This window comes from Meriones unguiculatus, chromosome 16, assembly GCF_030254825.1.
Source record: "Meriones unguiculatus strain TT.TT164.6M chromosome 16, Bangor_MerUng_6.1, whole genome shotgun sequence".
Classification (NCBI taxonomy): Eukaryota; Metazoa; Chordata; class Mammalia; order Rodentia; family Muridae; genus Meriones; species Meriones unguiculatus.
Genome location: NC_083363.1, coordinates 50,456,269 through 50,469,662, shown reverse-complemented (window position 1 = coordinate 50,469,662; position 13,394 = coordinate 50,456,269). Strand labels below are relative to the sequence as shown.

Below are 13,394 nucleotides of genomic sequence, written 5' to 3'. Positions count from 1 at the left end.
TAGATATTTCCCTTTATTGACAGACACAAATTTATATCAAAACTTCTAATAAATATGTTTATATAATGCAGTACCAAAACCCAATGAAGATTATGATTAATATCTCATATAGGTGAGATAATATCTCATAATTTTGCTATACATTTATATATTTATAATATACATGCATGCCTATGTATATGTACATGCATGAACATATGTGCTTGAATATGTATAAAAAGCAAATATTTTGTTTTGAATATGGGACATTGGATTTATAATGATTTCCATATAAAAATCTACTGTTTATCTTCAATTTACATAAAAGGAACAGAATTTTTATAAAAACAACATTTAAATTATTATAACTTATCAATAAACTTATATTACTTATAATAATATTTATCCTATAAATACTATTAGTTGTAATACTTATATTTTTGGCAAAAACAATGAAATTAATCTGTATTTGTTGAGTATCTTATATGACTATTTTGTCTTAACTATATAATATTGTCCATCCCATGTTTAAAATAACTTACAATATGTTATTCAGAAGGAAGGTGTATGTGTGTGTGTGTTTAAATGTAAAAGTAAAACAAATAAATGAAACAATACCTGTTAAAATTATTAATATTTTATCATGTCTGTAAAGCCCCCAGTTTAATCTACTTAGAAACTAAAACTCATTTTTAGTATTCAAATAAACTCACTAATTTTAAATTACCAACATTTAAATATTATTTTCATTAATTTTTTTAATTCACTTTAAACCTTGATAGCAGCCCCTTCCTTCCTCTCTTTGCATTTACACCATAATGCCCCTCCCCCATTTTTGAAAGAATTTATTCTTTTTACTATCTCTTCTGAAATAAGAAATTTAATGAAATAGAATTGTTACTTCTTGCTTCCTAAGCAGACATTGCCATAATTCCCAACTACCTGAGTATCATAGGGCTCTAAGATTAATTCTAATTTCACTGACAATTTTCAATACCTTTTTGTTCTAGGTGTATGCATGTATATGTGAATACACATTCCAGAACATGAAAAGACTGTAAATTAAGTACTTATTTCATGTCATCAAAAGATCCTACAAATATCAATTTTAAATTCTGTCCTGACTACTCTATTAAATTAAGGTCACATAAAAGTAATTGTCCTTGGTTGGGGTATAATTCTCTTCAAGGCCCCCACGGCTCAGTTTTGTTGTTTGTTTCTTTGTGTTTTCTTTTGTTTTGTTTTTGGCTCTGCTGCTCTCTTTTTGGAACTCTTATCTCCTCTAGGTCATTCTATCTCCTCTTCTTTCATAAAATTCCATGTATTCTGCCTAAAGTTAGGCTAAGAGTCTCAGCCTCTGCTTCAATACTTTTATCAGTAGAGTCTTTGAGAGGCTCTCTATGGTAGGCTCCTGTCCTATTCCTTGTCTTCTCCTGCTTTTGATGTCTACTGTGTTTGCCCTTCTGAATGAGGATTTAGCATCCTCCCTAGGGTCTTCCTTGTTGTTTAACTTCTTTAGGACTATAGATTTTATTACGCTTATCATATATTTTATGTCTAATAACCACATATGAGTGAGTATATACCATGTGTGTATTTCTGTTTCTGGGTTACCTCACTTAAGATGATCTTTTCTAGTTCCCACCATTTGCCTGCAAATTTCATAATTTCCTTGTTTTTAATAGCTGAGTAGTATTCTATTGTGCAAATGTTCCATAATTTATGTATCCATTCCTCATTTAAGGGACATCTAGGTTGTTTTCAGATTCTGTCTATTATGAATAGAGGTGCTAAGAACATACTTGAGCTAGTGTCCTTGTTGTATACTTGAATATATTTTAGATATATGCCTAGGAGTGGCAGGGGCTTTCTCTGTCATGAACTCAGTAGCAGACTCTGATCACATCCCCCTGAGTGGGTGGGTGGGAGCCTTACCAGACCAGAGGAAGACAATGAAGCCAGACCTGATGAGACCTAATAGGCTAGGGTCAGATAGAAGGGCAGGAAGACCTCCCCTATCAGTGGACTAGAAGAGGGGCATAGGGAAAGAAGAGGAAAGAAGGGTCGGATTGGGAGGAGATGAGGGAGGGGACCACTGACTGGATATAAATTGAATAAATTGTAATAAACGATAAAAATAGTAAAATTATACATATAACAAAAATTATATATATATATATATTTATATATATATATATAAATATATATATATATATATAACAAAAAAGATTCATTATCTCACCAGCCCTGGGAAATATGGTAGGTTTTCAGTACCAAGGATATATGTTTACGTTTAAAGTGTTTAAAATTCATAGAATAAGTGAAAGAATAAATTAATGAATAGTTTATTTAAACTGTCTTAGTCAGTGTTCTATTGCTGTGAAGAGATAGTATGTAATGTAAATGTTGTTTTTATTTTCTCCGAAGAAAGGACAAGATGAAATCCTCTTGAGCTCTTTCTGATCTCTCACTGGCTGTTACAACTCAGCGGTCTGGCCTACACTCCTCTCCAAGCTGACTGACTAAAACTGGCTTCTCAAGCCTTCTTTAGCTTCTGGCTGAACTGCTCTGCCTAGTCTTAAAATAATTCTTCTGTTTTGATCTTCTGTCTCCTTCTCATTTTCTGGCTTATTCTGTCTTCACCTGTGTCTGGCTTGTTTTCTCTGCAGTCTGTAAAACTTTTCTATTAAGAAACATTCCAAAAAAAAAAAAAAGCCATAAAACCTTCCCCTCTTTCTTTCTGCATTGCACTGAGGTTGCCTACCTTATCTCTCTCTTCTCATGAGAGCTGGGCATATTCTATCTCTCACACATTGAATCAAATCTTTCTCTGATTAGTAATGTTTTCACCCCTTAATTAGACATCACTTTCAAACATGGCTGCTCCCTTGTATGGACTAATCTTATTTTCATTGTTTGGGGTTAAAGGTGTGTACTGAGGGTGTGTCTCTATTCTTGGCACACAACACTGTAATCTTGAGCATGTCTGTATTGTAGCTGGATCACAAGAACTAGAAAGAATTTGGATGTGTTACCTTGCTAGAGCACTCATTTTGCAGGCTGAAAATTCCTCTACACCATAGCAACTATGAGAAAAGCATTCACTCATGGCTTCAGAGGTTTAGTCCATTAACCTCATGACAGGGAACATGGTGATGGCATGCAGGTAGACATGATAGCTGAGAGTTACAAACTTGGATTTGAAGGTAGCAGAAATAGAGAGCCACTGGGCTGCGGCTGGACTTTTGAAACTTCAAAACTGATTCTCAGTTGCAGCCTTCCACCAGCAAAATTGATCTACCCCCAAACAACAACAACAACAAAACATGTCTTGTAATCCCTCTTAAGTTGTTCCAATTCCTGATGATCAATTTTTTAAATAAATGATTCTACGGGGAATATTCTTATTCAAACTACGAAAAAACTTTTTTAAAGGAGAACCAGTGTATCAAAGGGACACTGAGACACATTGGCAAACGTTGGGCAGAGTGCAGGAAACCTTATGGAATAAGAGAGAAATAGAAAGACCTGGAGGGGATAGGAGCTCCACAAAGAGACCAACAGAGCAAAAATTCCTGGACCCAAGATGGCCTACAGAGACGATACTCCAATCGAGGACCATGCATGGAGAAGACCTAGACCCTGTACTCATAGGAAGCCCATAGGCTGCTCAGTTTCCAACTGGGTTCCCTAGTAAGGGGATCAGAGGATGTCTCTTACATGAACTCAGTGGCAGTCTCTCTGATCACCTCCCCCTAAGGGGATGCAACCTTGCCAAGCTATAGAGGAAGATGATGCAGTCAGCCTTGATAAGACCTGATAAGCTGGGGTCAGATAGAAGGGGAGGGAGACCTCCCCTATCAGGCTACTATGGAAAGGGCATTGGGGGAGGAGGAAGGGTGGGACTGGATGGAGACAAGGGAGAGGTCTACAGCTGGGATACAAAAGGTATAAATTGTAATAAATAAATAAATAAATAAGGGCTGATGTCATGACTTAATTCATTCATGATTAAATGACTTCTTTGTAATGGAACAATGAGTAATGATTTGAGTAATGATTGTTCAATGGTCCATTGTAGTCAATTTCTAGAATAAAGACTGACAAGTTGTTGTTAGGGTAGGAAGAATAATGGAAATTGATATTTTTATTAAATCCTGACTGTACCTTCAAACAACATTGTTTCATTAAATATTGAAAAAAATTAAGACCATAAGTTTTAACTTTATATATCTTTGTTACTATAAATTAGACTTTAATGTACACCTATGCTTTTCTTTTATAATGTAAAAATCAAATCATAAAAGCAAATATAAATTTATCATCAAGTAAAAGACAAAGCAAAAGTTTAATTATTTTATCTATTTCATGGAAGGTTCCTTCATCTTTGGAGAAGAAACTCTGAGGGCAAGCCTGGTCTACAAAGTGAGTCCAGGACAGACAAGGCTACATAGAGACCCACCTGCTTCTGCCTATCAGAATATCCACTGCACCCAGATGAATATTTTTATTATTTTTAGATTACAGAAAGAATAGGAAATTGTAGATCATATATACACAAGGTTCTGAAATTTGATATTTTTTATTGAAAAAGTTAACTTTCATCCATTTGTGATTTTATTATAAAATTGAGTAAGGGGAGCAGAGGCTGCCTCTGTCATGAACTCCTTTGCCTGGTCTTTAATCACTTACCCCTGGCAATGAGGTCTTGCCAGGCCACAGAGGAAAAGGATCCAGGCTGTCCTGGTGAGACTTGAGAAGCTATGCACAGATGGCAGAGGAAGAGAACTTCCCTTTTTAGTGCACGAGGGGAAGGGGATAAGTGGATGAGAGAGGGAGGCTGGGACTAGACTAGGAGGAGTTGAAAGAGGGGGCTTCAATCAGGATATATAAGGAATAAATTGTGAAAAAAATTAAAATTAAAATTAAAAAAGAAAGGAGTACTAAGTAAACGTAAACAAACTACATTTATGAAAGTATCAAAAAATTAATAAAATGCTATATTTTAAAATGAAATATAAGAATCACCCTGCCTGTCTTTGCTGTTTCCCTACTCTCTGAATATAAGAATCTGAACAAAGAGTTATATTTCCCTTTCAGAGAGGGTTAACCAAATTTTACCATACATGCTATCTTCCTTTCTAGGCATCAACCTCAATGTGTCCATGCTAAAGCCTTGGTTTAAACTCAAGTGAACACGTGTTGGTGACTCTGATTAGAACCCTTCCCCCTGTAGCACCACAGGCCCTTTCCTTTGCTTATTTATATAACTTTTACAGTGGATGACAAACAGCATTCTAGCTGACTCTCCTTCCATTTTGGCTCTTCGTAAAATTTCCTTTAAATATCTATTAGTGCAACAAAACCTCTGTCTTGAGATGCTCCTTTAAGTCAGACCAGTTTTATTTCTGGCCTCCTTCATAAAAAAACCACTCAGTGTAATCCTTTTATTTCTAGTCTGCCTTACTCACATATACATATCCATTACTGCGGCTCATTTGCACTGTAATCCCCATTTCCTTCAGCAGACCCAGCACATTTCCAACCTAGATAATGCTACTTTTTTATGACATTATTTGTTAGGATCTAAAATTATGAGGATGATTTGTGCTTTTTTACAGAAAGAGAAAAAGTTCTCTGGGTGTTCACCACAAAACTTCTAAGGCTTACCACAGGTGGAAGGCCATCCCTCACAGCTGTGTCCAGGGCGACTGGCAAGCCACCACCCACAGATTTCTCTACACAAATGCTGCATTGCATGAATGAGAGGCCTACATTTTCCCACTAAGGGCTCTCCAGCCTCTCAGATCTGTTTTAGATGAATAATCAAATGCATTTAGAATGTGAGATGTCATCAAAATTTAAATCTACTATTAACTATATCCACTCCTCTTCTGTAGGAGATAATGACCTTTTCATGAGCTACCAAAGAGGCCCTTTGGCTCACACTTAGCTGCTTATTAATGACACTCATTCTCTCATTAGCTCCATCTATGGTCTAAACATAACTCAATAGGACCAGACAACCTTGCTATTTCACAGACACTCTTCCCCACTATCATTCAATTTCCTTAATTATCATTCATGAATTTCCAATTCTTAAATCATTACCAAAAAGTTGAACATTTTTTGAAATGTAACCATTTCAAAGAACAATTCATTGGCATTTTACAGAGTAATAAATACTTTTTCAGTTTTGTGATGGTTAAAATCATGAAACTATCCAAATACAGAAAATATAGAGCTATTTCAGTTTACATTTTGAGAAATTTAGAAAGAATATCAAAATTTAGAATTAAAGATTATAGTGTAAAATTTTAATTTGTTCTATTTGGGATTAAAATTTTATGAGACTGTTTCTCCAAACAAGGACCATGTATGGATGCAAACTAGAGCCCCTGCTCAGATGTAGCCCTTGGTAGCTCAGTATCCAATTGGGTGCCCTAATAAGGGGAACAGGGACTGTTTCTGACAGGAACTCAATGGCAAGCTCTTTGACCTCCCACCCCACAAGGGAGGAGCAGTCCTCCTAGGCCACAGAGGAGGACCTTGCAGCCAGTCCTGAAGATACCTGATAAACCAGTATCAGATGTAAGGGGAGGAGGTTCTCCCTTATCAGTGGACTTGGAAAGGGGCAGGGAGGAGATGAGGGTTCAAGGTTGGGATTGGGAGGGAAAGAGGGAGCAGGATACAGCAGGGACACAAAGTTAACAAACTGTAACTAATATTAAAAAAAATTTAAAAATTTAGGGATAAATTTTGGAGTTCTTTTAACTATAAGGATATGTCTTCAATATAATTCGCTAAAGGACAGTGTATGGAATACATATTTAGACAATTAATACAGTACTTGACTATTCTGATTAATAATCTTAGATTGTTACAGAACCAAAATCAACAAGATTATTTGATTAAAGGTGTAACTACTCTTAAGGACTGCTTGACTGATTATTCAAATGTTTTTTCAATATTGAAATTCAAGATTTGGTTGGTAAGCACTATGGACTTTAAACTTAAAATATGGTTGCCTTAAATAAATAGAATTTCCATACCACGCTACACTCATAATTTTTAATTAGTACAGTGACAATATCTCTTCCCTCTTACTAAGGTGTTGAACTAATCAAAACAAAAGACTTATTTCAGGTGTGTAGGATAATTTTATTGCACATATCCATCTTTAAATTCCATGATAACTTTGATTGTGTGATCTCTTCACACTGATTTAACCATTAATACATCTTTTAAATAGCATTCCTTTCTGAAATCTCAGTGAAATAGTTAATTATAAGTGTTCTTATAACACCCACATAAAAGGCAAATGTGAGAAGGTTATGTTAATTCATTTGATTGAGCCATTTACAATGCATACTTTTTTAAAAATATATTTTCTAGGTAAATATAACCAGCTTTTGTCAATTAAAATTACTGGTCAAAATCCGAGAATTGTTTCTTAGTTGTAGGTTGTATTGACATTGTCACTATTTATTATTTCTCATATTTCATTTATTTAATTATCCCTAAATCCACGTGTTTGTACAATCTGAGTTCCTTTTTATAATAAATATTAATATATATATTAAAAGAATTCTTACCCTGACAATGTTATGAAAACAAACATATAAACTTTTTAATATCCCACAGAGTATATGAACTTGTTGCTATGATAAAGGAAAAATTTTGGTTACCAAATCCAGCAAGGAAGGTTTTATTTCCAGACCATCTTCTTTATCAAACTTCATTTTTTGCTGTTTGCTAACAAGGATTCTCCAACGAAAAGGCTTATATATGATTATTTCTTTAAAAATCGAGGGAGGGGCCCACAGCCCACAGCCGGGATGTAAAGTGAATAGTTTGTAATAAATAATAATAATAATAACAATAATTGAAAAAGAAGACTATAATTTCTGCCACTACCTTGAGAACACAGCATAAAGTCATCCTGTCACGACTGCTCCATGCATCTATCATTTATTTATTTATATATCATTGACCAACTGGAACTATGACTAAAGTATTCATTTCCTCATCTTCCCCTGGGATATCAGGATTCCAATATGGGACACAAAACTTTTGTCAGCTTTTCAAAGGCGTTTAAAGCCAGACTAAATCACTCATCTCTAGATCTCTAGTAACAGATTGGCTACCTAAAATTTGAATATATGTCTAATAAAACTTATTTTCAAATGACAATGTCAAAAGCCATCATATATACATATGTTACCCTTGACAAAATGTGACATTTTTCTTTACACCAGTTCGTGTTGGCTAGAAATATTCTGAAAAATTTTTAACTACTTTGAACAATAAAATTTTAAATCTAGTTGTTTTTCATGACTGATTGATGTCTCTGCTATATGACTACATGCAAGTATTTATTTCTTAGTTTTCTGTTGCTGTGATAAAACACCAACATCATGACCAACATAAGGAGTGTTCCCCTTTCTTCATATCCTTACTACCAAGTGCTCTCACTTGAAGTTTTGATCTTAGCCATTCTGACAGGTGTAAGAAAGAATCTGAGTCATTTTGACTTGCATTTACCTGATGAGTAATGACTTGAGCATTTCTTTAAGTGTTTCTCCACAATCGGGACTCCTCTGTGAGAATTCCCTTTAGCTTTGTATCCGGTTTTTAATTTGTGAATACTTTAATTTGTATTATTTGGTTTGTTGGTGTTTAATTTTTTGAGTTCTTTATATATTGTGGATATTAGCCTTTTGTCAGATGTAGGATTGGTGAACATCTTTTCCCCAATGTGTAGAGAGATGTTTCATTCTGTTGATAGTGTCCTTTGCTTTACAGAAGCTTTCCAGTTTCAAGAAGTCCCACTTATTAATTGTAGAACTTAGAGCCTGAGCTGTTGGTGTTCTGTTCAGGAAGTTGTCCTCTGTGTCAATGAGTTCAAGGCTATTACCCACTTTCTCCTCTAGCTTATTTAGTATATCTAGTTTATGTTGAGGTCTGACTTATGTTTCTGATTCCAGCTGATAAGAATACACTATTATGCAGAGACAGGGCAACACTTGATGGTCCTGACAGTATTGCTGGAAACCTCAAAGATCATATGTTTAGCAATAAGCATGAAATGAAGTAGCCACGTGGAAGTAGAATTAGGCTATCTAATCTCGAAGTCTAACCCCAGTAACATACTTTCTCCAGCAATGATGAACCTCTCACCAAACAGTACCACCAACTGGGAAATAAGTCTGTAAATTCTGGAGCCAATAAAGGACATTTCACTTCTAAAGCACCATATCCCTCTCCTTGGTCTCCATAATCTCCTAGTCATAACATAATGCAAAATCCATTTAGAAAAATTTCCAAAGGCCTTCTGAGTCTCTTTTTACATTCAAGGGAATTTCTTTTTGTTACTATTCTTGGCTTTTCTCATACAAAGTATTTTCATCCTATTCTTTCATTTCCCTCAAGTCCTCCAAGATTATACCTATCTCCATATACATTCAACTTAATATTACTGCTCTCTCCGAAAAAAAAATCAAAAGCACAATCAAATAAACCAAAAATAAAATAATAGAATAAATAAATAAAACCAAACTAAACAAAATAAAGTGCAGATAAAAAAACAAAACAAATAAAAACCACACCACCACCAACAAAACACACATTGAATTTTGTTTTATGTTGACCAACTACTCATGAACAGAAGGCCTCCCCTGGAGTGTGATTTATAGAAAAAGCATTACTCAAAATTAGCAAAAGACTCATGAATTTTTACTTCATTCTTACATACGGGTTCCTGGCAATCTTCTCTGCATTGTTCCAATTTTAGCATCTGTGTTGCCAAAGCAAGTCGTCAACAAAGTTTTGTAACCAGAAAAATTAAAACAAAAAATTCATAGTTCTAACATAACAGCATCACAGAATATACATCAACATTTCAAAAGGCATAAATAGGGGCATAGTGAGTGGATACTGGATCAAAGCCAGATAGGAACCCAGCAGAAAAATATCCACTCTTTAAACTCCATGCACAATTTTTAGAACTTTAATTTCAAGCATCTCTAGTTGTCCTGCCTACAATATACACTCTTTGGTATGATTCTGCTCCTTATATGGAGCAAAGCTTTGCAGCTATCTTATGGCTGTAGCAGCTCCAGAATCTTGGAACATTCATTATAACCCTTGTTTCACTTTCTCCACTTTATATAATGGCCCCTCAGGGTATGCTGCTTATTTTAGACTTTCATACAAGAACTCTATTGCCTCATACTGTCTTGATGGCATTACTTTCTAAAACAAAGAAAGAACAATCCACAATCTCTTTACGCTTTCATTCTTCATACTACGAAAACGAGCATCATATAGAGGACATGGCCAAATTTGAGAGCCACCTGGTGATTTTGCCAGCTCTACTGAACCACATTAGTGACAACTTTTCATAATAACTGCTTTCTAGAAATACAAAATGGCAAAGGCCATTTCTTATCATAAGTTGATACCTGATTGATTAGGTTCTTGCCCTCAAAGCACACTTCCCTTTGTTCCACAGCAAATCAAGACTTTTCTTTAAGGAACAAATCTTTTTAACAATTTCACATCTTCCATCTCATGCTCCCTAGTATATTGAAATTTTTCTCTCCCAAAGAAAATAGTCTACTACTTTATAATTTAGCCTCAGTCAAGTTATTAGGACAAGAATAGAAAGCAGCCAGATACTTGGTTAAAATGTTGCAGGAATTCCTACAAGGTTAGTTATTGGTTGTTGATAAAGCCCTTGCTTCTTTCTGAAGCCTCTTAAGCTAATCATCTACATTCTGCTTTGCTATCTGAGCACTATAGCCACAAAGGTTTCTGCTAGAATGGCTAGTTAAGATCTTACAACATTAAAACCTTATTTTCTAGTCTAAAAGCCCAGTATCTTTGGTGTTTCTCCAGGTTCTTCTCAGTTGTGGCAATTTTTTGTCCCAACATCTGCATTACCTATTTTTTTGTATTTTTTAAATTTTTACATTTATTAATTACCGTTTATTTACTTTGTATCTCCCTTGTAGCTCCCTCCTCCCCTTCCAATCCCACCCTCCCTTCTCCTTCTCTACCTATGCCCCTCCCCAAATCCACTGATATGGGAGGTATTCCTCTCTTTCCTTCTGATCCCAGTCTATAAGCTTCTCATGAGGAGTGGCTGCATTGTCTTCCGTTGTGACCTGGTAAGGCTGCTCCCTCTTCAGGAGGAGGTGATCAAAGTGCAGGCCAATCAGTTCATGTCAAAGGCAGTCCCTATTCCCATTACAATGGAACTTACTAAGACACTGAACTGCCATGGGCTACATCTGTGCAGGGGTTCTAGGTTACCCCACGTATGGTCCTTGGTTGGAGTATCAGTCTCAGAAAAGACCCCTATGCCCAGATTTTTTGTTTCTGTTACTCTCCTTGTGGAACTCCTGTCCTCTCCAGGTCTTACTATCTCTCCCTTCTTTCATAAGATTCTCTGCGCTCTCCTCAAAGTTTGGCTATAAGTCTCAGTATGCACTTAGATATCCTGCAGGGTAGAGCCTTTCATAGGTCCTCTGTGTTGGTTTGATAAATTGTCAAGAACTGAGGCAACTCAAGGAAGACTTTATTTTGGATTATGGCTGTAGTTCAAGAGGGAAATGAGACAAGGTTGGGAGCCATAGAAACATGTGACAACTAGAGAAGCAGATGCAGTAAATTGAGAGAGCACATCAGTACTAGCAACCATGGAGTAGAGAATGTAACATGTAAGTTTGGCAAAGCTATACACTCTTAGAACTCACCCATGGTGAAATACATCTTTCAACAGGGCTGCACAGCTTAAATCCCCCCCCCCAAAAAATGTCAACAACTGGGGCTAAATGTTCAAATGACAGAGGCTCTGTAGGACAAATTTTATTAAATTCACCACATGCACTTGGGCCTTGCATCAGCTACTTTTATTTCTGTGTTACTTCTCTATTATTTGGAATCAGGAACTTCCCATGAACTTGTAACATGCCTTTTCTCAGATAGACTGGAAGCCAACACACCTTATGTATTGTCCTGTCTCAACAGTTCTGCGAACCTGGGTTCATATGCATGTACAGGAAGAATCCTTGTTACACTGACACTAGAATCTGAACGTTTGTCCCCATAATTGAGCGGCAAGTACTCTTATCTATTAAGTCATTCCCAGACCTTAAAATCATAACTTCTATTGTTTAGTTTTATATCATATTTTCCTTCTGTTCTTAGTTTCAAAATCGGTTGAATTGATGATCCATGATTGTATGAGGCTGTAAAACCATCAACCCTTTAACACTTTAATCCCAAACACTACTCTGATCTGCAAATTATTTTCTATCAAAACTTGAGTTTGTGTCCATTTCCGAAGCTTTATTTACAACAATGTAAATAATGAATGATTAAATTCATCCATTAACCAGCACTTTTCAATAGTGTACTCTGAGCTCCATAAACAATAAGTTAAAAATACAGTAGTAAGTAAACACATACCCAAACTGTATTTATACAGTATACAATACAGTGAGTGAAATATATAATAAATATAAGTTAAATAAGGATATACATAGAATATTCAAAAAATATAGTAACCCAACATTAACAGAAAAAAAAAACAGATTTTATTTGTTTTATTAAGAGCTTTGCCATTGAAGGCTGTGTTGAAGACTGCTGATATTATTATAAAATTAGAAGAAATATGATGTGCATGGACCATAGGACTTCAAAAGATTCATTAACTCTTAAAGTATTGGTGCATGGTTGCTTGAATTATATGAGTATAACACAGGTTACTAGGTATAATCTGTTTGGTGATAGTTTGGAAAAAGGAGGAAGAAACTGACAATTTCTTTAAATTCTTAAAGCATGCTTTCTGAGGAGAATTGTCATTGAATGATTCAACAGATTCTGATGGCCACCTGTCCTCGTGAGAACAACCAAATTCTCACTTAGTTTTAAAAGCTTAAATTGTCAGATAAAAACAGTAAGATGACTATTGCAAGACAAATTTCTATTGATTTCTCACGTCTCCAAATAATTTGAGAACAGACACTGAGAGCGTCTGTTACACACCATCATTTCTAAGACTATGTAAAAATAAGTATGTGAGGTTGAATGTCATTATCCATGGCAATGTCTGTATATTTGTGACCTCAAATAATAAAGGTAATATTTTCCAGTAAAAAAAAAAAAGGTTGGACAGAGAAGACACTAGACATTTAAAATATTGGCGTTCCCTAAGATTGAAGTGTGCTAGGGAGCTCTGGCTCTGTTATAACCTTTTGCCTGTGCAATCCCTCCAGAGGTTTCTACATACATTTGAAAGGGATTGCAAACATTCTTCTCATGTTCCTTAATGTATAGTCAGAAAGTCCTTTGTGCTCTGACCCAGAGGTCCCCATTAGCAATGAGGGTACTGTAGGACACTGAATAAT

General features: G+C 35.5%; 1 non-coding gene across 1 annotated transcript; it reads right to left on the bottom strand.

Moving 5' to 3' along the window:
- Positions 1–9,688: 9,688 nt before the first annotated feature.
- LOC132648443 (U6 spliceosomal RNA) lies at positions 9,689–9,792 on the bottom strand. Its single transcript, XR_009586843.1, has one exon. It is a non-coding gene; the product is annotated as a U6 spliceosomal RNA (small nuclear RNA).
- Positions 9,793–13,394: the final 3,602 nt, after the last annotated feature.